This window comes from Hemiscyllium ocellatum, chromosome 21 (genome assembly GCF_020745735.1).
Source record: "Hemiscyllium ocellatum isolate sHemOce1 chromosome 21, sHemOce1.pat.X.cur, whole genome shotgun sequence".
NCBI classification, from domain to species: domain Eukaryota; kingdom Metazoa; phylum Chordata; class Chondrichthyes; order Orectolobiformes; family Hemiscylliidae; genus Hemiscyllium; species Hemiscyllium ocellatum.
This window is the reverse complement of record NC_083421.1, coordinates 49893422-49918650: the sequence shown is the minus strand read 5'-3', so window position 1 is coordinate 49918650 and position 25229 is coordinate 49893422. Positions and strand designations below refer to the sequence as shown.

Below are 25229 nucleotides of genomic sequence, written 5' to 3'. Positions count from 1 at the left end.
GCAAATGGAAGACCCTCAAACCTAGCAGGTAGCTCACCCTGATTTCCCTATTGGGTTAGAAACCACCGTTCATACTGCTGGTGTGGCAGATAATCAGGCCAGTTATGGAACGAGACACTTCAGTGGCTGTTAATTGATCACTGAAATGTCTAGTTGATGATGGACAGAGAGAATTGCAGTGACAGGTTGAGAAGGTTAGACTGAGAGTATTGTTGTGTGAGTTTGAAAAGGTTGCTCATGAGCTTTCCTGCCCAGAAGGTGATTGCTGAGTTGGGACAGAGTGAGTATCTATGCAAAGCCAACTTGCCCAGTTAATTGCCCTTCCCACCAGCTCCAGAAAGGAAAAACTTGCATCTTTCTGTATGTTCTGCCAGGTGTTTCCACAATTTCTTTCTATGTCTTTCTTTCTGTGGTGAACTGCGTGGCAGCCTCTTGAGATGTAATGTGCTATTTGGATTCCCAGTGCAGAATTGCTGAAGGATCTTGTGAGACAGGTTTGTTCACAACAGAAGGAGGAGTGGACTAATGCTTCTACACAGAAGTAAAGGCAGAAAATTCTGGAAATCTTCAATAGAAATCATTGAAGGGCCATTATATCCTGAAGTATTAACTCTGTTATCTCCAGTGATACCCCAACTACAGTATTCCTAAACAAAAACAGAAATTGCTGGATAAGCTGAACAGGTCTGGCAGCATCTGTGAAGAGACATCAGAGTGAATGTTTCAGGTCCTTAGGTTTTTGTTTCTGATTTGCATCTGCAGTTCTTTTGGTTTTTGCTGCACAACTCCTTGGAGGAAGTGTAATTTTGTATGAACGACTTCGCACAGGGACCAGTTATTTCCTGACTGAATCATATCCAGAAGGCCACACTGGGGTTTTGCTGACCTTTGGTCCATAACCTGAGGAAAAGCACTTCCAAAAAGCTGTGCTGAGCTATTGCCTAGCAACAGTGAATGTATTATTAATAGAGCATAGGAGTGGTTCTAGGTCTGTTATGACTGCATTCTCTGATGCAATAAAATAATCAATTAGCAAACCACATCTGACCCAAGTACATGGAGCAGGATTTGCTTACTGTGTGCTTTTGAGCAGATCACTAGAATAATGTGATAAGTAACTAAACTCAAGAGAAAGTGTATGATATCAGCAGCAAAAGACACATTACTGTGGTCATATAGTTGAAGCAACCCATTGGGAGGGGCTTTCCCCATCTAGTATCTTGGTGATCCAGTGTGTTGTTGTTATTGTGCATGATTTTATCCAACCCTCATTGTAGTTCACAGAAGAATTTTTGATAAATAGTATTTTTTTGCCCCGGACATAGTTTCCTAAAGCTAAATGAAGGGGCTTGCTCTCCCTTGTATTATTCTGTAAATATTTAAGGTAATAGTTGCTAATGCTGTTGGAATGTGTCATTATTCCAATCACATGTTCAGACAGATAACACTGGTCACGTAGAGGAATAGGAAGCAGCTCATAGTTTTGTAACATCTTTAGGAGAACTGCTTGAACGTGACTGATCACTACATTTCAGGCTGAAACCTTGCCTGTTGGAATTGGTAAACTGCCTACACTTGCAGCAAACCAGTAATGTCATCAAAGTAACACCATGTAAAATGAACGTATTCCTACATTTATTTAATTGCTTAATGAATCAATTGAACATTAGGAAAGCTGGTGTTTTTACCCAATTCTTGCATGCAGGCACCAACATTATGTACAGATCACTGAGGGTACTTTAAAGTAACCAGAGCATTTGTGCTACCCTTTGCCTTTTGTATGAATCCCATTGTTCTGGTTTCCTAATGTCGAAGGAAGTGTTGACAGGAATGTACCCCTATTGATATTACTTCATTTAACAGGATCACTCCAAGTGTTTTGATACACGCAGTCTGAATGCAGTGATTGTTCACAAAATTAGCAAATGAATTGGGTTGATTGAAAAATATTAATCTGCTACTGGCAAGTGGCCGTCAGAGCACAGAAAGGCTGCATTATATACACTTAATAAACATGCAGCCTGTTATCTGAGACCAGTGTGCTGTGCTGTATCTGTCTGCCTTCTGAGCGTGATGTGTAATGCAGTAACTACCTTCAGTGTAAGCATAGTGTATAGTACAGTCTGAGAGCAATGTGTGGGAACTGACTGGATATCTCCTGATTTGGTTGTAATCTTCAGTCTAACAATGTCTTATATTTTACATTATTTTATCCTTTGGCTAGTCTTGTCTTACAATTGCTCTCAGCATCAATAACACTCATGAAGCAACATTCACTCCAGAGTATTGATCGTAGTTAATTATATTTTAATAGAGTAGACAGTTAGTTAATGATGAAACACAGAAGGAATTAAATAGATGCTTCCAGCTCATCTTAAATTCTTCCTTCATATATGGTCTGCCTGAAGGCAGGGTCTGGGTTCTTTGCCTGCTATGCTTAATGCTGAGCTGTTTTCTTGGTAATTTTTGTTAGCGGTGAATTGCCATTGCTTTCCACTCTCAGGGCCAGGGGTTGAGGAGGCAACTCCCAAGTACCAAAAATCAAACTCACATACATTTGGCACCAATCCAAACCACATGCTAATCATCTGGCCAATTCTGCTATCAGGCTTCCAAATTGGTGATAGGCTTTGCAGTTATCTAACAACCATAGTGCTGTTCCATATTTCTGCAAACTAATCAGCATACCCCAAATATCATCACTCATACTGTACACCTTTGTTGGACTGGCTAAAATGTTAACATCTTTAGCACAGACAAATAACTTACAGCTAGAAGATTGCTTAAGGAGTAATTTTTGTGCATTTGCCTCGGCCTTCTGACTTTGGAATTTAGGAAGTTTATTAAATTTGAGTTCAAATCATAATTATTTTCTTAACATTTTTATTCTCTTCAAATTAAGTGATGGTGGTGCTTTAACAAGGAACACTTTTCATTTCAAGTATCATTGCCATATCCAGTTGCCTGTCCCCCATCTTAAAGGTTCATTCTCCAAATGAATTATGTATGGCTCTGAAACTCCACAGAAACCAGCATTCTGTCACCAAGCCACCCTTTATTTACACATACCGACCCAGCTCTCTCAGAGGCTGCTCTCAGAGTGAAAAGAATCTCTGACATTCCTGTTCTTACCTGTCAGCCTGGGCTCCCTGATTGGATCAGATTAACAGTCCAAATCAGGGAACTCATATTCAATGAGGTCTACCTGGCTGACTTCATTACCAGCTACCTGATGAAGGGGCAGTGCTCTGAAAGCTTGTACTTCTCAATAAACCTGTTGGACTATAACCTGTAACTAAATCAATCCAGATTTTCAAGCTAGCTGTATTGCTGTGGGCCAGTATCAATATGATTGATCAAATGGATGGAATGGGTTAGCAGTGGTTAGCACTGCTGCCTCACAGTGCCAGGGACCTGTGTTTGATTCCTGCTTCGGGTGACTATCTGTGTGGAGTTTGCACATTCTCCCCGTGTCTGCGTGGGTTTTCTCCAGGTGGTCCAGTTTCCTCCTAAAAGATGTGTTGGTCAGGTGAATTGGCCATGCTAAATTCCCCATAGTGTTAGGTGCATTAGTCAGGGGTAAATATAGGGTAGGGGAATGCGTCTGGATGGGTTACTCTTCAGAGGGTCAGTGTGGACTTGTTCGGCCGAAGGGCCTGTTTCCATACTGTTGGGGATTTAATCTAAAACCTCAACCTCTTAAGTGAGGTAGAGAACACAGTTTGAGGATGAGCTTTGGAGGTCTAATTCCAGATCTGTTAAACCTGGAATTGCAGGTTTAAATTTAGCCCTTCTTGAAAAGGTGATGTTTTCCAGGAGTTTAGGCTTTTGTGTAACTTCTGTTTCTCACAAAGCTTCTTGGTCAAAGTTACTTCTTCAAACTAAACATTAAATTCCTATGTTGAAAAGGATTCGTATTTGGCTGAGAATATGTGGCAGAGGGATAAAATCTTCTCTATTTGCCATCTCTTGGCAAAATTGTTCCTGTCTTCTTTCAGATAGAATATCTGATTGATATAGAAGTTTCTTAATATATTTACAATGTAACTAAGGTATACGCCTGGATATTCCAATGGCCAGAAGGTCTCTGGACCAGGGCACTGGAGTTGCCCATCAGGACCCTACCGCAATTACCACCTCTACCACACATTTTGCAAGCCCTGATATTCCACTGGCCACCTTGCCTCATTAGCTGGCTCCCTCCCTTCCCCTCCCTCACCACTGGACCTTACATTTGCACCATTGTTCGCCAGCCTCCATATCCCTCCATCCTTTCCACTGGCTCCTACACGTCCCCCATAGACAGCCAGCCCCAATAACATTACTCACTGGCCCTGACATATACCACTGCAACCCCCAATTATATTATATCATAGGGTGTGGAGTCATAGAATCATATAGCACGGAAACAAGATCTTTGGTCCAACTAGTCCATGCTGACCATGTTCCCAAACCAAAGGTTCCCATCTGCCTGCACTTGGCCCATATCCTTCCAAATGATATGAACAAAATGGCATGCCAACTGTGATTGGAATATCCGGGCTATTATGTTTTAAAGGAATCGTTTGACCCACGTCCTGTGAGAATATATTATTCCTATGTCAATATATTTAATAACCTGGAAAAGTCACCTAAAAGTAAAGAGCAGGATTTTCCACTTCAATGGTATTGGTGAAACATTGCGAGGTCTTTCTGATTGTTATGTCTTATCCATACTTCGAAGGCAGCAAGAGAATATATTATGCAATCAGTTATCAATTCTGAACACATGTAACGCCAGTTCTGTTAAGAGTTGGAATTGGAGGGATTCTTATCCCTTCTGTTCAGATCCTCAGCCAAAAGCAGATTCCTACAAATAGGAGCTAACTCTAGTCAGAGATTTTCCAACCTTTAATTTTAATTGAGGGCTGAAGTGTGAAAATGTCATCAGTGAAGTGTTTTGGGATTGCTGATGTAGACACACTGAGTCAACTTTCCAAATTCCTTAAATATGAAGCTATGGGTAAAAATTCTAGCTCAGCAAGGAATGATTCCAGCATTTGCTCCCTTTATTTTTCAAACATTCTGATCTGTAGGTCATTTTTACTGCTTTCAGAGGACCACAAGCAGCCTTATTAATCATGGTGTGTGTGTATTGAGGGCTGGATGGTGATGCATTAGGAAAGACAGAGCAGCTGCTGTCTGGTATTTAAAATTCTAGACACTCAATCTCTTTGTTCACTTCTTGAGGAATAAGCATCTTTCATCAGAAGATGATTTTGCTCTTGGGATGTATGACCTTTGTTTTCTCACAAATGCCCTGCAGCATCTAACTTAGAGCATTGTTTTAATATGTCTCTACAGATGTACCATGGTAACAGTTCAATGTTATTTCTCATGTAGGTCTAGGATAGTTCAAAGTGATTCACTTCCTATCTCATTGAAACTGTTTTGCGTATCTGCCCAAGGGCTCTTGGTGAAGATGGGAAATGAGTAACTAATTCACGCAAATAACCAATGGTATACAACAGTGTTTCCCAATTACAACCCCCCAGAATGATCTCGGATGTGCTGAGGCAGCTATTACTACTGTGCAAGTGCCTGTGTTTCCAGCCTCCAATGTGTGTTTTGTAACTGGCTTCAGGTCTCATTGCTTATTTTTAGATAATTTATGGCTCAGAACTGAATAAGTCAGTGAGACTGATTTGGGAAACTAGACACTGTCCCCAGTCTATAAGTTAAAAATCACACAACAGCAGATTATAGCAGCCCTCCAAAAGCTAGTGCTTTCAAATAAACCTGTTGAACTATAACCTGGTGTTGTGTGATTTTTAACTTTGTTCACCTCAGTCCAACACTGGCCCCCCCACATCATGGCCCAATTAAAAAAGCAGCTGGTATAAATCAGATTTATGCAGATTAAACTCAGTTACACTTCTTAATCCATTGAAAAGGGTAGCCTATCTGTCTGACCATAACATACTGTATCTGCTACTAGAGACAAAACAAAATGGCAGATGCTGGAATCCCAAGTAGACAGGCAGGAGGCTGGAAGAACACAACAAGCCAGGCAGCATCAGGAGGTGGAGAAGTCGATGTTTTGGGCGTAACCCTTCTTCAGTACTGGGGTTGGGTTTAAGGGGAGCTGCAGATAAAGGGGATGGCGGGGCAGGGTGGTGAAGTGGGGATAGGTGAAGACAGGCAGAGGGTACGACCTGGTTGGTCAATGGGAAGAGTGAATCCGGTTGGTGACTGGAAGGGCGAGGGAGGGGCTGGGAAGGGAGATGGGGGATGGGAAGGGACGTTATTTGAAATTGAAGAACTCAGTGTTGAGTCCCCTGGGCTGTAGCCTACCCAGACGATAGATGAGGTGCTTTCTTCCAATTTGCAGTTTGGTTCGTTGTGGCAATGGAGATTGGAAAGCGAGTGGGAAGGGAAATTAAAATGGGCGGTGACTGAGAGGTCCGGTCGGCCCCTGCAGGCCCAGCTGAGATGCTCGATGAACCGTTCCTTAAGTTTACGCTCAGTCTCCCTGATGTAGAGAAAACCACATCGGGAGCACCTGATGCAGTAAACTAGGTTGGACGAGAGGTAGGTGAATCGCTGTCTCACCTGGAAGGATTATTTGCGGCCCTGGATGGAGGTGAGGGGGTGGGGTGGTGTACTGGTAGGTTTTGCATCTCTTCCAGTTGCAGGGGAAGGTACCTGGTGGATTGGGGGGGGGGTTGTTGGAGAGAGTGGTACAAACTGAGGACTGTTGAAGAGAACGGTCCATGCGGAAGGCAGAGAGGAGTGGGAGGGGAAGATGTTCCTGGTGGTGGGGTCTAGTTGGAGTTGGCGGAAGTGTTTAAGGATGACACATTGGATAAGGAGACTGGTGGGGTAGTACGTGAGGACAAGGCATCTCTGTCTTTAATGCGTTTGGAGGAGGTGGTTTAGGGGGGTGGAATAGGGAATGAGGTGGTGTGGTGGAGTGCTGTCTGGATGACAGGGAGGAAAAGCATGTTGTTCAAAATAGGTGAACATCTGGGATATATTGGAGTGGAATGTGCTTTCCTTGTCCACCTATTTGGAACAGCGTGCTTTTCTCTCTGCCACATCTGCTTGACTGATCAGACATTCCATTCCCAAGTATCCCAGATATCCACCTATTTCAAACAACATGCTTTTCCGCCCTCTGCCATCCAGGCAGCCTTCCATCGTACCACCCCCATTCCCTGTTCCACTGCTCTAAAACCCCCCTATTCCAGTTGCAATAAAGACAGAATCTCCCTTGTCCTCACCTACCCTCCCCACCAGTCTTCGCATCCAACGCATCATCCTTGAACACTTCCACCAAGTTCAACTAGACCCCACTATCAGGAACATCTTCCCCTCCCTTTCCAACATGACCATCCTTGGCCTCCTCCATTGCCACACTTCAAATTTGGGGAACAACACTTCATCTTCCACTTGGGCAGCCTACAGCCTGGAGGGCTCAACATTGAATTCTCCAGTTTCAAATAACCTCTCTTCCCATTCCTTAACTCCCTTTCCAGACCCTCCCCCTCCCTGTCACCAATCGGATTCATTCCTCCCATTGACCAACTAGGTCATACCCTCTGCCTGTCGTCACCTGCACCCCACTTCACCAGCCTGCACCCAACACCCCCTTTATCTGCAGTTTCCCTTACACCCATTCTCAGTCCTGAAGAAGGATTACACCCAAAAAGTCGACTTCTCCACCTCTTGATGTATCTGCCACTAGGCACCCTTTGGAGCCTGCTGGTAAAATCAGGATTTGAAACCTCCAGAATACTGCGTTGAATTACTCCCCCACACCCCTGCAAAGCTATTTCCCTGTCTCCAGTGAGCTGTCTGCAGCCGTTTATGAGGCCGATCATATCATATTCCAACATGACATCACCCAACATGTCCAAATCCTACCTACTACGAAGCAACAGTTCTGCTACCCTTCACTTTCCTCCCTCGTTCTGTCACCTCAGAAGTTCCTCTTGATTCTATCTTTGCTTTCCTCTTCTTCCTTATCAACATATTGCCTCTCAGCAATCGAATTAACAGGCATGAGACTTGTTTCCAAGTATATTCTTTAGTACTTCTCTGACTTCTTAGTAACTCCTATGTTGTAACACTGCTAGGTTGAAAATTGCAATTAATAATCATTGCCTCTAGCAAGGTCGGAACAGGAGTAATCCATTCAGCTCATTGAGCCTGTCCTGGATATCAATACAATTGTGGCTGGTCCAACACTTCAGCGCCTTTTACTCATCCCATCCTCCTATCCCTTTACACTAATGGTGATCAGAAATCTATCAATCTCTACCTTAAACATACACAAAGACTGTCTCTCCACGTCCCTTCACATTCCAAGGGTTCACAATTCTCTGAACAAAATAATTTCTCCTCAACTCAGACCTAAGTGGCATCCCCCTTATTTTTAAATTGTGTTCCCTGCTTCTGGACTCCTTAGCCAGGAGAAACACTTTGCCTGCATCTACCCTTGAAGTATTTTGTAAGTTACAATGAGATCGCCTCTCGTTCTTCAAAACTGTAGATAATATGAACTTGGTTTTCCAGGACAGTCCTGCCATCCCTGAATAAAGCCTGGTGAACCTTTGTTGCAGTCCCTTTATGACAATAATATTTTTTCCTGAGATGAGGAGACCAAAACTGTACATAGTAGTCCAGATGGAGTCAAACCAATCTCCTTTACAACTGAAGCAAGACTTCACTGCTTCTGTACTCAGATCATCTCGCAATAAGGCTAGCATTCCATTAGCCTTCCTAATAGATGCTGTAGCTGGATGTTTGCCATCCATGACTTATTGTCAAGGATGCCTAGGTTCCTTTGGCCTATTCGACCTCATGTCATTTACAAAACACTCTGCACATCAGTTTCCCTGCCAAAATAGATAACTCCACATTTTTCGAGATTATGTTCCATCTGACATGATTTTGCCTATTCACTATGCCTGCCTAAATCCTCCTGAAGCCATTTAACATCTTCCTCACAACACTCAGTCTAATTTAGCTTTAGATCATCGACAAATTTGGAAAAGTTGCATTTGGTCTCCTCATCCAAATCATTGATATATATTATGAACAGCAGGGGCCCAAGTACTAGCAGTATACCACTCGTCACAGCCTGGTGACACAAGAATAGCCCGTTTGTTTCCTATTCTCTGTTTTCTGTCTGTTAGCTGATTGTTAATGCATTCTATTCCATGTGCTTGCATTTTTCTAACCAGCCCCCTGTGGAGGACTTTATTAAAAACCTCCTGAAGATTTAATCAAACTATGTACATTGGACTTCCATTAGTGACTCTGTTCTTCCATGCCATTCCAAGGCCGAGTGGACTTACTCAGAAATTAAGCCATGATTTAAATTCCCAAACCTATCCATAATTGGGATTGATTTACCATATCCACCAGAGTCTCAGTACCTCTGCTAATAAAAACCCATTTATAGACATGATTATTCCAACATTCTCTTGCCAATGTCTATGAGCTTTAACTTGATCAAATCTGTGCTGTGATATCCCATTCCATTTGCCATTACAGCTTCCATGCTGATGACTTCCCAGCACAGAAATAACCTGTGCTTGTTTAGAAAACATCGTTTCACTCTATTTTTAGTTTGCTCCAGCTTTGAGTCACCTCCTGTATGCTCTGTTACTTTTGTCTCTGGCTTCTTGTGCATTGCTCCATAACCATCATTTACTGTAAATTTGTTGGCAATTGTCTCAGCTCTTTCCTTGGGAACACCACATCTCTCAACCTTCAATCTGTCTAGAAATCTTCTGAACATCTATATTTTTAACCAATCTTTCACTAAAGATTTTAATCTTTTCCTTCCTTGATTATTTTTAAGACAGAGGTAGTTAGCTTCTCTAGAACTAGGGAGCTGAAAGGTTATTGGTGCCAGGTGTGCATCGTAGTGGTTCCACACAAGTTGTGTTGCAACCTCAGCCAATCCATTAGTGGTAGGTATAAGTTGAGGGATTCAGTTCAAAAAGCTGTTAAAATGAAATATTTTCATTAGTATACATTTTATTCCTTTTTTGGAAACATTGTCCCATTTGTTACTGGTTGCAGACAGCTGAGTATTTAACTCATTATTTGGTCTAGACAACCTGCAGACACTTTCTCTCAACATCACATTGTGTTTGATTAATCCATGCTGATGCCTTCAACTCCACAAAATGAGTCAAATCCACCAGGTACTGTACAGACAGCTCCTTGAAACTTCAATCTATTGTTATCATTAGGATTTTAACAGACTGTAATGAAGGAATATATCTTCTCACACTTTTATTCTGAAAGTGAAAAGCACCCTATTACACATTTCTAGAACAAACACAGAATGCTAGTGAAACTCAACAGGGTAAGGTACTATTGATACTAAACCTGCTATTGAAGCTTTAAGTAATCAGAATGATTTGGCAATCTACACATATTTGGGCCATATTGGTTTAACTGCAATTTTCCTGCCCGTAATAGGATATCAGTTAGGTATGTATGTTACGTACTGTGCTATCATTATGAGACCATTTCCTTCCTTTTTTTTACAATTGAGACAAGATTGCCATATAGGAACAACTTCCAATTCATTAAATTTATATTTCCAACATCAAGTGCAGCAATGTCCTGGGAAATGCAGTTTCATGGATGTGATATCAGCAGTGCTTCTCTGCACTTTAAACAGCGACAACACACAAGATCGGTTGTTAAAGCCTCCACCGTGTTTGGGTCTATCATCATCAGAAAACCTTTCAGACAATTGGAAACAAAAGATGAAATTGCTGAAAACAATCAGCAATATCTGAAGAAAGACAAGCTGCTGATCATGTAAAGAATCAATGTAATGTGGCTGATAGTGTAATGATGGTTATCTTTGTTTGCTAAAGTTTTAAGCTGTGAAACCTCTTCAGGCCTCTCTGTGTCTCTATCTCTCTGTGCTCCTCAATGAGGCTCTTTAATGCCTACTTTTCTAAATGGGCTTTTGGTCGTCTGCCCAAATCACTTCACTATCACTGGGTCAAATTCCTGGAACATCCTTCTTCATAGGGTTGCTTTATCTCCATCCAAAGACTGCAGTGGTTTAGAAAGGCAGCTCATCACCTTGGCAATTAGGAATGGACAGTAAATGCTGCTTCAGCCAGTGATGCTCATATCCTACGAATGAACAAAAAATAACATCATCTTTTGTAGTTTTGGGTCAAGTTTCACTTGAAACACTCCTCTGAAGCATCTTGGGACGTTTATTGTGTTAAAAGTGCTATATAAATTTAAGTTGCTGTCATTCCTATTAACACTTCATGTCAGTTTATTTTTCTGTGTTACTTACCACTAACTTGGCAAGAAGTTATCTGGAGTCAAAAAATATGGCACTCGAAAAGCACAGCCAATCAGGCAGCATCCAAGGAGCAGGAGAGTTGACATTTCGAGCATATGTTCTTCATCAGGAGTCTTCATCAACATTCCTGATGAACAGCTTATGCTCAAAACGTTGACTCTCCTGCACCTCGGATACTGCCTGACCAGCTGTGCTTTTCCAGTGCCACACGTTTTAACTTTGATCTCCAGCATCTGCGATCCTCACTTTCTCCAAGAAGCTATCTAGCACAAGTACCCACTGAATCCTGGCTCTTCAGCTTCTCTAATAGGATGCTTTTTTCACATTTGGTTGCTAAGAGCATTTTTGAGGTTATACATGAATATTTAAGGGTAGCAATGTACCTGCTTCCTGACCCAGGTTTTTGGTATGAGAGATGGAGGTGAATCAGGTAGTAAGGTGCCAAAGAAAGAAACAAAGAAAATTCTCTTCATAATAGGTGTATGGTGGCACAGTGGTTAGCACTGCAGCCTCACAGCACCAGGGACCTGGGTTCCTGTGTGGAGTTTGCACATTCTCCCCGTGTCTGTGTGGGTTTCCTCTGGGTGCTCTGGTTTCCTCCCACAGTCCAAAGGTGTGCAGATTAGGTGAATTGGCCATGCTAAATTGCCCGTAGTGTTAGGTGAAGGGGTAAATGTAGGGGGGGTGGGTTGCTCTTTGGAGGGTTGGTGTTAGGTTGAAGGGCCTGTTTCCACATTGTAAGTAATCTAATTTGACCAATATTTTTAACCAAAACTGCATGAAATACATTAGCCATAATGTTTATTATTTCATTCAGATTTCAGAGAGCCTTTGACTCACAGGTTGTTTTAAGTTGCCTGATGCTAACACTATAATTTGAAGCAGAGTCAAAATAATTGCTTTTTCAAGTGCTCTTCTTGAAAATTTCTTCAGGCTCCTTTTTGATTTTCATTGTCTAATTTTTCATTTTCAGAGGCTACCTTTTCATCCTCACCGACACCTTCCCCAGTTGATGTCATAATTTAGTAACATTACCTTCTTTATTTCTGTAGGTGGATAGAGTATTTGAATTCACATAGAAGCAGAAGCTGAAGAATTCACCAATATCCTTAATTTATCAACTATCCATTAAACTTAAAACTACACCACACAAAGAAAGCATAAAGTTTTTGACACCGCAACATTTAAATTAGCACAAGAAACAGGCATAAGTTAATTTTTTTTTCTCTCAAAATGACTAGTGCACACTTCTACACTCACAAAGCCATCCCTCTAAATGCCCCTTCTGCAGACCAGTGAGGTCGCTATTGATATATTCCCATTGTATGTAGACAAAGTTAGAACATTTTAGTCAGAAAGTTAATAGACAAAGATTTAGATTTAACATTGAGTGTTTACGACAACACTATCCCCTTCATTTTTTCCCCTTGTAGTTGTTCTTGAGAACCTAAGGAATCGCTCTCCCACTTGCAGATTCCCTCCACCCCATCTGTTGCATGCTCCCTCTGGCCCTCATCCTCTATGGAATCTCCCTCTCCTCCTTAACCGCTTTGCAGCCTCACTCTTTCTCTCAATTCCCAGAAAAAGGTGGCTTTAGCTCCCCTAGCCATTCCCTTAGCTACACTTCTAAGCACTTATAGCTCTTCCAATCAAAGCTGTTTTGTTCCTATGTTTAGTGAACCAGCCTCTGACTGGAGCGGCAGCTCCTCTCTGATTTTTGTGTATTCAGTTTACAGTGGTAACTTTTCTCAGATTGATCGTTTCTGTGATTGAATTTTCCCGTGCGTTTGATGGCTTTTGGAGAGAATTCGCCCACAGCCTTTATGTGTCATGAGGCCGACTTTGAACTGTGCCTCAGCAGGAATGAGTCACTCTGGAATTGAAAGATCAATTTAGAGGAAACAGTAAACTTGTATGGAAATGTTCATTGAACCTTGAATGATAATTCTCTTTGAATGGATACCTTGATAGTTTAAAACACATACAGCCTGCAAGAAATGCAACAGTTAACTGTTTAACCAGTTTAGCACATTGCTGGATTGATTAATCGTATTGGGAATATTAGTTCTAGCTACTTTTCTTGCAAGGGAGTTGATAAATAGAAGATTCTGCAGGTGTGATCCTTTTTCTATTGACACAAATTCCCCAGGGCTCTCACTGTCTGTCTTCTACATTGTTGCTTCTTTGTATCCAACATCTCCACTCATTGTTAATGCGATCAAACCTTTTCCTAACAATTCCATTCTGTTTTCATCAAATTACTTTCAAATTGCAAACCTTCGGTGCTCACCTAATTTAGTCCACTGAGTGCACGACTCAATCATCACATTTGCATGACTTTGATTTGGAGAAATTAATATTTTGTGTCTTTCAATCCTGAAAGTTTCACTGCTCCTTGTTAATTCTAAGCAATGGATCCATCCTGCCCCCTTGTCCTCACAGTGACATTCTTGTCTTTGTTATTTCTTCCTATGTCACATAGGGCTCTCGCCTTTTCTCTGCTGTGTCCAAAAAGCTAGATTTCTGCTATCATATCTAATGATCCCTTTCTGTCAGTAACTCAACTTTCATATGCCTCAGCCTGTTCAAGAGCTACATATCTTCTGGAATTTTTTGAGGATGTAACTCTGAAGATGGACAAAGGAGATCCAGTAGATGTAGTGTACCTGGACTTTCAGAAAGCTTTTGATAAAGTCCCACATAGGAGGTTAGTGAGCAAAATTAGGGCGTGTGGTATTGGGGGCAAAGTACTAACTTGGATTGAAAGTTGGTTGGCTGATAGAAAACAAAGAGTAGTGATAAACGGCTCCATTTCAGAATGGCAGGCAGTGACCAGTGGGGTACCGCAGGGATCAGTACTGGGACAGCAGCTTTTTACAATATATGTTAATGATATAGAAGATGGTATTAATAATAACATTAGCTGAATATGTGTTGCTGAAAAAGCACAGCAGGTCAGGCAGCATCCAGGGAACAGGAGATTCAACGTTTCGGGCATAAGCCCTTCTTTATGCCCGAAACATTGAATCTCCTGTTCCTTGGATGCTGCCTGACCTGCTGCGTTTTTTCAGCAACACATTTTCAGCTCTGATCTCCAGCATCTGCAGACCTCACTTTCTCCTCGAAGATAGTAATAACATTAGCAAATTTGCTGATGATACTAAGCTGGGTGGCAGGGTGAAATGTGATGAGGATGTTAGGACATTACAGGGTGACCTGAACAAGTTAGGTGAGTGGTCAGATGCATGGCAGATGCAATTTAATGTGGATAAATGAATGGTTATCCACTTTGGTGGCAAGAATAGGAAGGCAGATTACTACCTAAATGGAATTAATTTAGGTAAAGGGGCAGTACAGAGAGATCTGGGTGTTCTTGTACACCAGTCAATGAAGTTAAGCATGCAGGTACAGCAGGTAGTGAAGAAGGCTAATAGCATGCTGGCCTTCATAACAAGAGGGATTGAGTAAAGACGCAAAGAGATTCTTCTGCAGCTATACGGAGCCCTGGTGAGACCACACCTGGAGTACTGTGTGCAGTTCTGGTCTCCAAATTTAAGGAAAGACATTCTGGCTATTGAGGGAGTGCAGCGTAGGTTCACAAGGTCAATTCCTGGAATGGCGGGATTACCTTACGCTGAAAGACTGGAGCGACTGGGCTTGCATACCCTTGAGTTTAGAAGACTGAGAGGGGATCTGATTGAGATATATAAGATTATTAAAGGATTGGACACTCTGGAGGCAGGAAACATGTTTCCACTGATGGGTGAGTGCCGAACCAGAGGACACAGCTTAAAAATACGGGGGTAGACCATTTAGGACAGAGATGAGGAGAAACTTCTTCACCCAGAAAGTGGTGGCTGTGTGGAATGCTCTGCCCCAGAGGGCAGTGGAGGCCCAGTCTCTGGATTAATTGAAGAAAGAGTTGGATAGAGCTGCAAGGATAGTGGAATCAAGGGTTATGGAGATAAGGCAGGAACAGGATACTGATTAAGGATGATCAGCCATGATCATATTGAATGGTGGTGCAGGCTCGAAGGGCAGAATGGCCTACTCCTGCACCTATTGTCTATTGTTTATTGTCTACATATCTTGGGGTGATGTGGCATTTTGCAGCAACTCTCAAACATGATCTGTCTCTAAGCCTGACATGATAAACAATATGCTTCTTACCTTTGGTGTCTTTCACTTGCAACAGTGTTACCTCTACATCATAAAACTTCCTTGATATTACTACAGACAGTGCTCCCTTGGGTCTCACTCTTCTAAGAAGGTTGTGAGTTCGGATTTCATCCTAGAGACTAATCTAGCCTGGCATTTCAGTGCAACACAAAGTATGCATTGTTTTTCAGAGGTGCATTCTCTTGGGTATATTGCTAGCTGAATGTAAAGAATTCTGTGACTGTAATGTAAAGGTGAACGGACGGTGCTCCTCAATGTTCAGCAAAAGAGGCAAGAGATTAATAGACCATCCATCTCATTGTTGTCTGTACAACATTGCTATGTGTATTATGGATACAGTGTTTACCATCATTTTTGGAATGACTGCACTTCAAAAGTGCTTCATTTGTTGTGATTTTCACCTTCTATAATGCACAAGTCAGGAGTGGGATGAAATACTGGCCATTTGCCTGAATGGTCTGCCTCGAAAAAACTTTCAACCTTGATGCCATCAAGCATAAGGCAGCCAATTGATTGACATCCCATTCATTAACATTACCATTTAGCATCAATGGGTGCCCCCTAAAAGATGCACAGCAACAACATGCCAAAGCTCCTGTGACTTCACCTACTAAACCAGTGACCTCCACAAACTAAAGAACAAGGGCAGTTGGTATATGGGAACACCACCACCTGAAAGTCCTCCTCCATATCATGCACCATCCTGACTTAGAATAATGTCATCTTTTCTTCAGGGGAAAGTGGGGGTCACAATCCTGGAACTCCTTCCCCAATAGCTTATATAGTATATACTTAAACCTTAGGTCTGCAGTAGCTTATCTCCACTTTTTTATGGCTAATTAATGATGAACAACAAATGCTGAACTTGTCCATAATGCTCACATCACATAAGTTAATAAAAAAAGAAACATTAAGGGCAGTTACGATGACATGTGAAGAGCTTTACAAATGTAAATTTTACCTTCCTTGCTCCTTTTGAGCTTCAGATGTGTTGATCAGTTTGCCTTTTTTTTAAATTAATACACATCTCAATCTCCAATTGTAACTAATTATCTTACAGAATCTCCAAGGGTTGGAACTTCTAGCTTCCCTCAGGCTGACTGTAGTCTTCATGTTTTAGAATCTAAGGTGATGTCACTCAATTGCTGATTTAACTCTTCGCCATTTTCAAACTTGATGACACTTCACTTTCTTTTCTTGATCTAAACTAAAATAAATTCATGTTTATTTGAAACCAGAATTCTGATAAATCCTAAAGACGTTAAAACTTGCTTCTATTAAGTATTTAATTGATGTGTTGTTAGTAATAGAGATAATGTCGTGTTCCATTTATGGGGGAACGTACTTACATTCTCTGGAGTAAACTGCAGTGATTATTTGTGTTATGTGAAATTCAGAAACAAAAACAATTTTGGATTTAGCAAAGCTAACAAAATCTTCATTGGCTATTACAAAGCTCTTAATTGCTTGGACTGTTGCGTATACTATGCAGAGTGCGCTGGTGCTAATGCAGCTATTAAATTTAATATATTTAAATTTCTTTTGTTCAGTTCAAAGCAGTCCTTATATGTTAATTCAAGCAACTTGTTTTATGTTTTCCTGAGCAGCTTCTAGTTATCCCTTTTGGATAAAATCTATCATCTCCCAAGTCCTTGTGCCACTTTTGCTGGGATATGATTAGTTGCAGAGGGAGAGCTCAAGTCAGCTGTGGATAGATTTTGATCTATGTCCACCTTTCTGTCCTGTCTACTGAAATAAATAACACTTTGCTGGGATACAGGCACTTGCCCTCATTATATTTAATCTGTTCCTCTTTCTGCGGTTGAGGTGCAGAGGTTTTGTTTGGACATCCCCAGGTTGGTACCCATCCCTCCTGCACCCAGCCCACAGCAGTTTTGACAGGCCCCCCCATCTTTGGCAGTTGGACAAGAGCTGGTCCTCGTCTGTTTCAACAGTCCACAGTCCTCGAAGATTTTGACAGGTCCCCAGTTCTTGGTAGTTTTGCCAAGCCTCTGGTCCTTGGCAGTTATGGTAGTAGCCTCCCTGCCAATCCTTGGCAGTTTGGCAGGCTCCAGTCTTTGGCCTGTTTGTGAAACTAAGAGGCTGTAGAATGAACTTTGTCTCTTCTTTTAATACATAATTTAAGGAATTATACAGTGCTGTTCTTGTAGTGACTTATACACATTTTACTGTATTTTCACAAATACAAGTAATGAAAAATTTCTCTCTGTCTATCTCCAACAGCCAGCTCAGAACACTGCAAGGATAAAATTTGGAATGCACATGGCTTTTATGGCCCTGCTGCCCATTATCTTAATCAACTGATATGTCTAAGTGCTTGGCCATATCATCTAATGCTTCAGGTCACTTTCCTGAGGAGGTCCTCAAATCCCTGTAGGACATATTGTAGGCTGTAATTGTCAAATGGTGGGCTTGGGTCTGTTCCAAGTTGATTAAGTTGGTCGAGGATAAGTGATTTGGTCCCCATGGAGTAGATTCCAGTGGTGTGCAATGGTGGGGGAGTATAGTTCCTCAACAGCAGCAGCTAATCCCAAGTGCAATGTTAATGCAGCAATTGTGTTGTGAGGCCCCAACAGGGTGACAATCAAATGACCTATTAACAGAATCCTGAATAACTACTATGGTCCCTTCAAATTGCTTCTTTTAATCTTTAATGTCACACCAAATCCCCAGTTAGCATATTTTCAGATGAATAAAGTAATCCCCAGAGGAGCTTGCCAAGCCATGACGTGAGTTATCTGAATCAGGCAAGACAAGTTGGTTCATGCTGATCTCTCCCAGGGAGGTTGCACAATGACGGAAAGAGAAGACGCTGTTTTTGGTACGTTTGTTCAAAAACACTAAGAGGGGATGTGTTCGGTTTCCAGGTGATCAGTAATTTTATCTGAAGGCCTGAATGGTTCAGTGCTTTCTAACCCTGCAACTTGAGCTTCCCCTTCAGCTGGAAGGACAGAAGTGGCATTTCTGCAGAGCCAGTGTCAGTTTATGATTAGCCTAACCATAGCAACAATGAATTCCCTTCAAAGGAACAAAAACTAATTGTAATTTTAAAATGTAACTTCTGTTTGTCTTTTGCTAGAGGGTAATTAGGTAAAGCAAAGAGCTGCTCTGAAAACCAGGTCTACTGAAGAACTGAGGAGTAGCCTTGAAGCTGAGCTGGTTTAATCCATGTCTGAGTAAATCGGGATTTGTGTTGTGATAATGAAGAGAATGCCTGTTCCACCAGCAGACTGGGCGGTGTTAACCATTTCCAGTTTCAGACAAACATTTTATCACTTCTATAAAAGCAATTTGCCAGACAACCCAATCAACATTCCTCAAGTAGTCCTCCCTCCTCTTCAGAAGAAAAGTAACTAGTCAGCTAGCTTATAGGAGGACCTGCTTGTGTGTAAAATTCACTGCTTGCTAATATGAGGGACGATACTTCAAAAGTAATCCATCTTCTATAAGTGCGTGAGGATGTGATAAACCTTTCTGTTTGTACAATAGCAAGTATTTTTCAGATTTATTGGGCCTACTTTGTTGACTTTCATTGAGTTGACTTGTCAGAGCTCTGTGTCGTGCTTTTTGAAAGTGCGTGAATGAACTTGACTAGGCTATTAGAAATTAAAAACGCCAACCGCAGAGTCTGGACACATTGTTAACTGCTGGCAAAATCGATGCAACTCTCAGAGGGTTGATGGTTGTGGAGAGGATATTAAAGGGAGAAGAAACTGGTTTCTTGCTGCATCAAGGAGCTGGTGACATTTATGTTTATCTCGTATGAACCTTTTATGAGTAGCACCTTGGATAAAGATGTAGGTTAACAAGCAAAGGAGGGTGAAATGATAGTGCAAACTTGTCACAAGAGGAACAAATGAGATAACCAGTGTGTAATCTGGTTACAGATTACAGATTTCCCATTCTTATTAATGTGTACATTGTACACGCTATAGATTGTCAAAGGTTTCTTGAATCAAATGCTTCTTCCACTTAAGCATTGATGGTATATGTCCCAGGTCTTTTGAGTGAAATACAGTTTGTTTTGTTTCTGCAACTGGAAATGAGAACTGAGCAAAGTCGGATTTCAGACCTGAATCTGGACTATGAACTGTTTTCACTGATTTGCATTCAAAGTCTTGAGCAACTTTCTGCTGCATTGACCCAAGAGTGCCAAAATACATTCCATCATCATTGTGAGTGAAGGTACTGAGTCTATGCATGCCCAACATTAGGTAAATGGAATTATTGTCTCTGGTCCAAATTTACTGCATTTAACAACCTGGAGTTAGCTGATTACAGCCTGCTAGTGAAAAGATACATTCTAATTATTGCTGCAGACCAACTTGAGGTGAACTCAGACAATTAAGTTGGGACTACAGGCATCAGGTTATCTATCTGCAAGCCAGATGAAACTCAGTCCCAAGAGTCAGAGCTCCGTCGAATTTCCTGTTCCTTGGATGCTGCCTGAACTGCTGTGCTTTTCCAGCAACACATTTTCAGCTCTGATCTCCAGCATCTGCAGACCTCACTTTCTCCTGCCCTGTTAGAGCTGGCTATGTGGACTGGCCCATTTGATAGAATGTAGCTTCTTGAAGAGAGGTACAACTGATCTAATTATCCACCATTCTGCTGTAAATGCATTCTCTGAGTAAGCATGGTGTTGGAGTAGCACCACCTTCCATGAATGGGGGTGGGGGCGTGGGTGGGCATTAGTAGTGACAGGTGGAAGTGAGTATTGCAGATGCTGGAGATTAGAGTCAAGAGAGTGATGCTTGAAATGCACAGCAGGTCAGGCAGTATCCAAGAAGCAGGAGAATAGTAGTGACAGGATAGCTCCTTGGGAAAATAGAGAGATAAAAAACAAAGAATAAAAATCAGGATGAAATAAACTCAAAATATCTGAAGCATATACTGGAACAACAAAAAAAAACAATCTCTGCGTCATATGTAAAGGTGCCCACCCCTATTTCTTAAAATTTATTTTATGTCTTTGAGGGGAGAAGGTTGCGGTGTTATGAACCATTACAGGCAACCATTATCTAGTTCTCCTATCTCCATCCATTTAAAGGTTGTACAGAAATAGCCTTTGGTGACCCGTTAAATTTTAATGATTTTCTTTCTTTCTTCTGTTCACAGTTGAACACTTCTCTCGATGTCAGGCCTTTATTGAAACAGCAAGGCTGAGGTGACTGTTTCGTAGTTCACGCTGACTCTCATTTCCTCTCAGTGTATCCATTGTTGTAACGATTGTTGTTTCCTGCCACACTACAGCAATATCTGGTACCAGTGCAGTGATTGATTTTCAGTTCATTGATACCTTTAATCAGTTCCATGTCCCAATCTGGTCCTTCGAGAATGGGTTGTATTGAAAAATAACTTCGCTCCTCCTAAAAAGTATATAATTTCTAATCAAACTTACATTCTTTTAAATTTGATAACTTTTGTGCTTGAGATCTCCCCATCCATAAATTTTCCAGTTCCTTATTGAAACTTATCTTTTCAATGATACAAAGATTGCATACCTCTCAATTTGAGGCAAACATTTTTTTGTTAGGCAAGGGATTTAAAGGTTATGGAACAAATATAATCGGACAATAATCTAGCTGAATGGCAGAATGGTGTAGAGAACCTGAATTGGTTATTTATTTTCCTACGTTACTCCAATAACTCTCCTGCCCTGCTCCTGTTTGTAGCACTGCAGGATGTTGATTAAAGTTTGTTGTTCCTCATATATTCAAAAGAGTACTGTATTTAAAAGAAACCTTTGTAGCCTTGAGCACTTACATCAAAGACTGAAATCTGGGTCTATAGATGTGAAGGATCTCAAAACAAACTTGAGTCATTTTACGAAATTTTTATTCTAGCTTTTTTTCTCTCAAGCAGTAAACTGTTATTCAGATCATCAGCTTATTTACTCAGTATTACCTCATGAATTTTCTGAATAATATAATTCTTTTTAACATTACTTTTCAGTTTACTTCATGTCCACCACCACCACCTCCACCAACCCTCCCAAAATAGTGCAGTTGGGGATGAAAAATAAGAAATGTCTGTTGCACAAGTTTAATTTCCCTTTGACCTTTGTTATATTTATCAAGGACAATGATATAAACTTTTAAACCAAATTATTGAACAATTAGAAAAATAGGTTTTAGTATAAAACTCAGCAAAATCGCTAGTGATTTTACTCTGATACATCTGGCCTTCACTGGAAATTATTTATTGGATAGAGTAGTATATGATTCATAGGTTGAGGTGTACATGTTGTGCCTAAGTCTGCTTTCTGTTCTAAGTCTGTTACATTTAATCTTCTGTCGTTTCTTCTAATAATTACACGTTATGTCTGCTATCTATGGGACTCAGCTTTTGTTGTGCTTAGTCAAATACATTGAAAACTTCCACGCAGAATGTCATTGACTCCAGGAAATATAGAGCTGTCCTTTTCACCTCCACCAAGAATTTGCTGGGTGCAAAATCAAAATTGCTTTTGGCTCAATGACATGTTTGATTTTGTTCATAAACTGATGATTCAAACTTTGGGAGCATTGTTTGCAGTCCATCACATTGGAGATGAAACAGGATAGGACAGTAAAGATGCACGAGTCCGCATGCACCAAACTAGATGCTGTACAGAGTTAAAGTTCAATCCTTTGTGTATAAAACCTTGAAAAACGATCTTTCAGCTTGTAGGATAGAGCTCCAGTGATTGTACACTTCAGTTGTAACATGCTTTTGGTAATCCTACCAAGATTGTGTTTCTAATGGTGCATACTATGCTGTGATCAAATTAGTTTATTGATGCGGGAATGAGAAAGACAAATTGTAACTGACTACCTTAGAACTAGCTATGCTTGTATTTAGGTAGAAATACTTCTCAAGACAGCTTACTATAGGGATATTAGGAACTATTGGCAACCAGTTTTTAAGGAACTTCTTTACAACGCATGGAATACATGGAACTTACAAGATGGAAACAGACTGCTCTACCCAACTGCTTAGTGTTCATATTTACCTTACATTTATAATTTTTATAATAACTTGTCCTTTGACCTTATTACTCAACCCCTTGTTTTCCTTCATCCACTTATTCAATCCAGTCTGGAACATTGACAAAGTTTCTGAGTTTTTTCCATTTGGTCACTGGACATGTTTGTCAGTGATAAAGTCGACATTTATTTTTATACTTCCAAAGTAAATATCTTTGGGTTTCCTATAACTAATGTTCACTATAAGCTATGCCTGCCCATATGCTGCCATCCCATGGTTCCACACATGGCAGTTGATAGTGGCATTTATTTCTGCTTCCGGAAGTTAAGCTTAGAGTCCTGTGCAGCTGGAATGAAAATTAGAAGGTATACTGGTTATGCCATAGTTCTCTACTCATCACATCCTAAGATGGGCCATTAGGCCCAGAGGTAGGTACAATGTAGTTACTCCACAAGACTATAAAGTTGGCATTTATTATCTAATTAGTGCGATTATCATTGAGAAGTTTGTGGTGAACTGTGTGGTATTATTGTATAGATCTCATAAAGGCGATGTAACTTTGAAAAAAATAAAGAACTAAGAACACTGGAAACTAGAAACAAAAACAGAAACTGCTGGTCTGGCAGCATCTGTGAAGGGAAAGCAGAGTTAACATTTCAGGTCCACTGACCCTTCTTCAATCTAACTTTGAGACAGTTCGTATTGTGATTGTAACAAAGTCAGTCAGGTGAACCTCAGAAAATATGGGTTTCATGATCGGGGCTATTATCCTTCCAATCAGGAAGTCTTGGCTGACAGGTAAGAACAGGAGTGTCAAAGATCCTGTTCACTCTGAGAGCTGGCTCTGAGGGAGTGGGATCAGTGTGCAAAACTCTCCAATTGTAAATAAAGGGTGACTTGGTGACGGGATACCAGATTCTGTGGAGTTACTTCAGTTAGAAGCCAATTTGACATGTGACCTTCCATTATAAATATTCTCGCTTCACCTTCAGCATTCTGTCAGTCTCTCAGTGCATTTCAGTGAGTGCAGTGTGTCGTCACTGAGTCAGGAACGTGGAATGTTACAGTCAGGATTGAGAAACATGACATCAGACAGCATAGAACTTAGCCTATGTATAAGTCTGAGATGTTAGAATATCAAAGTCAAAATGTGTGGCACTGGAAAAGCACGCCTGGTCAGGCAGCGTCCAAGGAGCAAGAGAGTTGACATTTCGAGTATAAGCACTTCATCAGGAATGTTGGGGGGGCGCAAGAGGGTTGGGAGATAAAAGGGAGAGGGGTAGGGCTGGGGAAGGTAGCTGGGAATGCGATAGATAGATGAAGGTGGGGGGGTGGTGATGATAGGTCGAAGAGGAGGGTGGAGCAGATAGGTGGGTCTCATGCTCCTTGGGTGCTGCCTGACTGGCTGTGCTCTTCCAGCACCCCAAATTTTGACTCTGATCTTCAGCATCTGCAGTCCTCACTTCATCCCATGTTAGAATATCAGACTAGCAGTGTTGTTTGATCCTCACCCTGTTATAGGAATGATATTATTAAGCTGGAGATGGTTCAGAAAAGACTTACCAGGATGTTGCTGGGAATAAAGGATTTGAGTAACAAGGAGAGGCAGGATAGGCTGGGACTTCTTTCACTGGAGCATCAGAGGTTGAGAGGTAACTTCATCAAGGTTAATAAAATCATGAGGGGTACAGATAAGGTGAATGGGAGGTGTCTTTTGCCTAGGGTGGGGGACCTCAAGATGAGGGGGGATATTATTAATGTGAGAAAAGAAATATTTTAAAAAGACATAAGAAGCAACATTTTTACACAGAGTGTGATCAGAGTGTGGAATGAATTTCCAGAGGAAGTGGTCGATGTGAGTACAGTTGCAGCTTTTAAAAGACATTTGGATAAGTACATGAATATGAAATGATAGGAAGGGTATGGGCCAAGCGCAGGCCTATAGAACTAGTTTAGTTTGATATTATGGTTGGTTTGGATTAGGTGGAGCAAAGGGTCTGTTTCCATTCTCCATGACTGTATGACTCTAAAAGAATCTAGATTTCAGTTCCACCTCATGAGATTCCTGATGAAGGGCTCTGGCCCGAAACGTCGAATTTCCTGTTCCTTGGATGCTGCCTGACCTGCTGTGCTTTAACCAGCAACACATTTTCAGCCCACCTCAGGATATGATGACCACTGCGATGTGGCAGCACAGTGGCTCAGTGGTTAGCACTGCTGCCCCACACTGCCATGGACCCGGATTGATTCCTGCCTTGGGTGACTGTCTGTGTGGAGTTTGCACATTCTCCCTGTGTCTGCGTGGGTTTCCTCCGGGTGTTCCAGTTTCCTCCCACAGTCCAAAGATGTGCAGGTCAGGTGAGTTGGCCATGCTAAATTGTCCATAGTGTTAGGTGCATTAGTCAGGGGTAAGTAGAGGGTAGGGGAATGGATCTGGGTGGATTACTCTTCAGGGGGTCAGTGTGAAATTGTTGGGCTGAAGGGCCTGTTTCCATCCAATAGGGAATCTAATCTAATCAAAATGTGTCAAAACATATCTGAAGAGTTTGATGTAAAATAAAATGTCAGTTGATACTCATCTTGTGAACAAAACGTGAAAGTCGGAAACTGTCATAACAAAATGGTTTGATAGGCCATGTTAAAGCATGTTAAGAGCCAGCCACATCATTGTGGTGTTGAGTCACATGAAGGTCGGGAAAAAAGATTTCCTTCTCTGAAAGTGAAA

The 25229-nt window shown here is 41.3% G+C and overlaps 1 protein-coding gene across 4 annotated transcripts in view; it reads left to right on the top strand.

Moving 5' to 3' along the window:
• The window catches only part of si:dkey-34e4.1 (carboxyl-terminal PDZ ligand of neuronal nitric oxide synthase protein), a 130820-nt gene that overhangs the window by 54424 nt on the left and 51167 nt on the right, over window positions 1–25229 (top strand). Inside the window, exon 2 of one of the 4 annotated variants that reach the window (XM_060841445.1) lies at window positions 20654–20702. The exons of 2 other annotated variants lie outside the window; for them this stretch is intronic. The gene's annotated coding sequence lies outside the window, so the exon portion shown is untranslated. Of the gene's footprint in view, window positions 1–18300; window positions 18357–20653; window positions 20703–25229 lie in introns of those variants that run through there. One more of the 4 variants, XM_060841446.1, reaches the window with a different exon arrangement.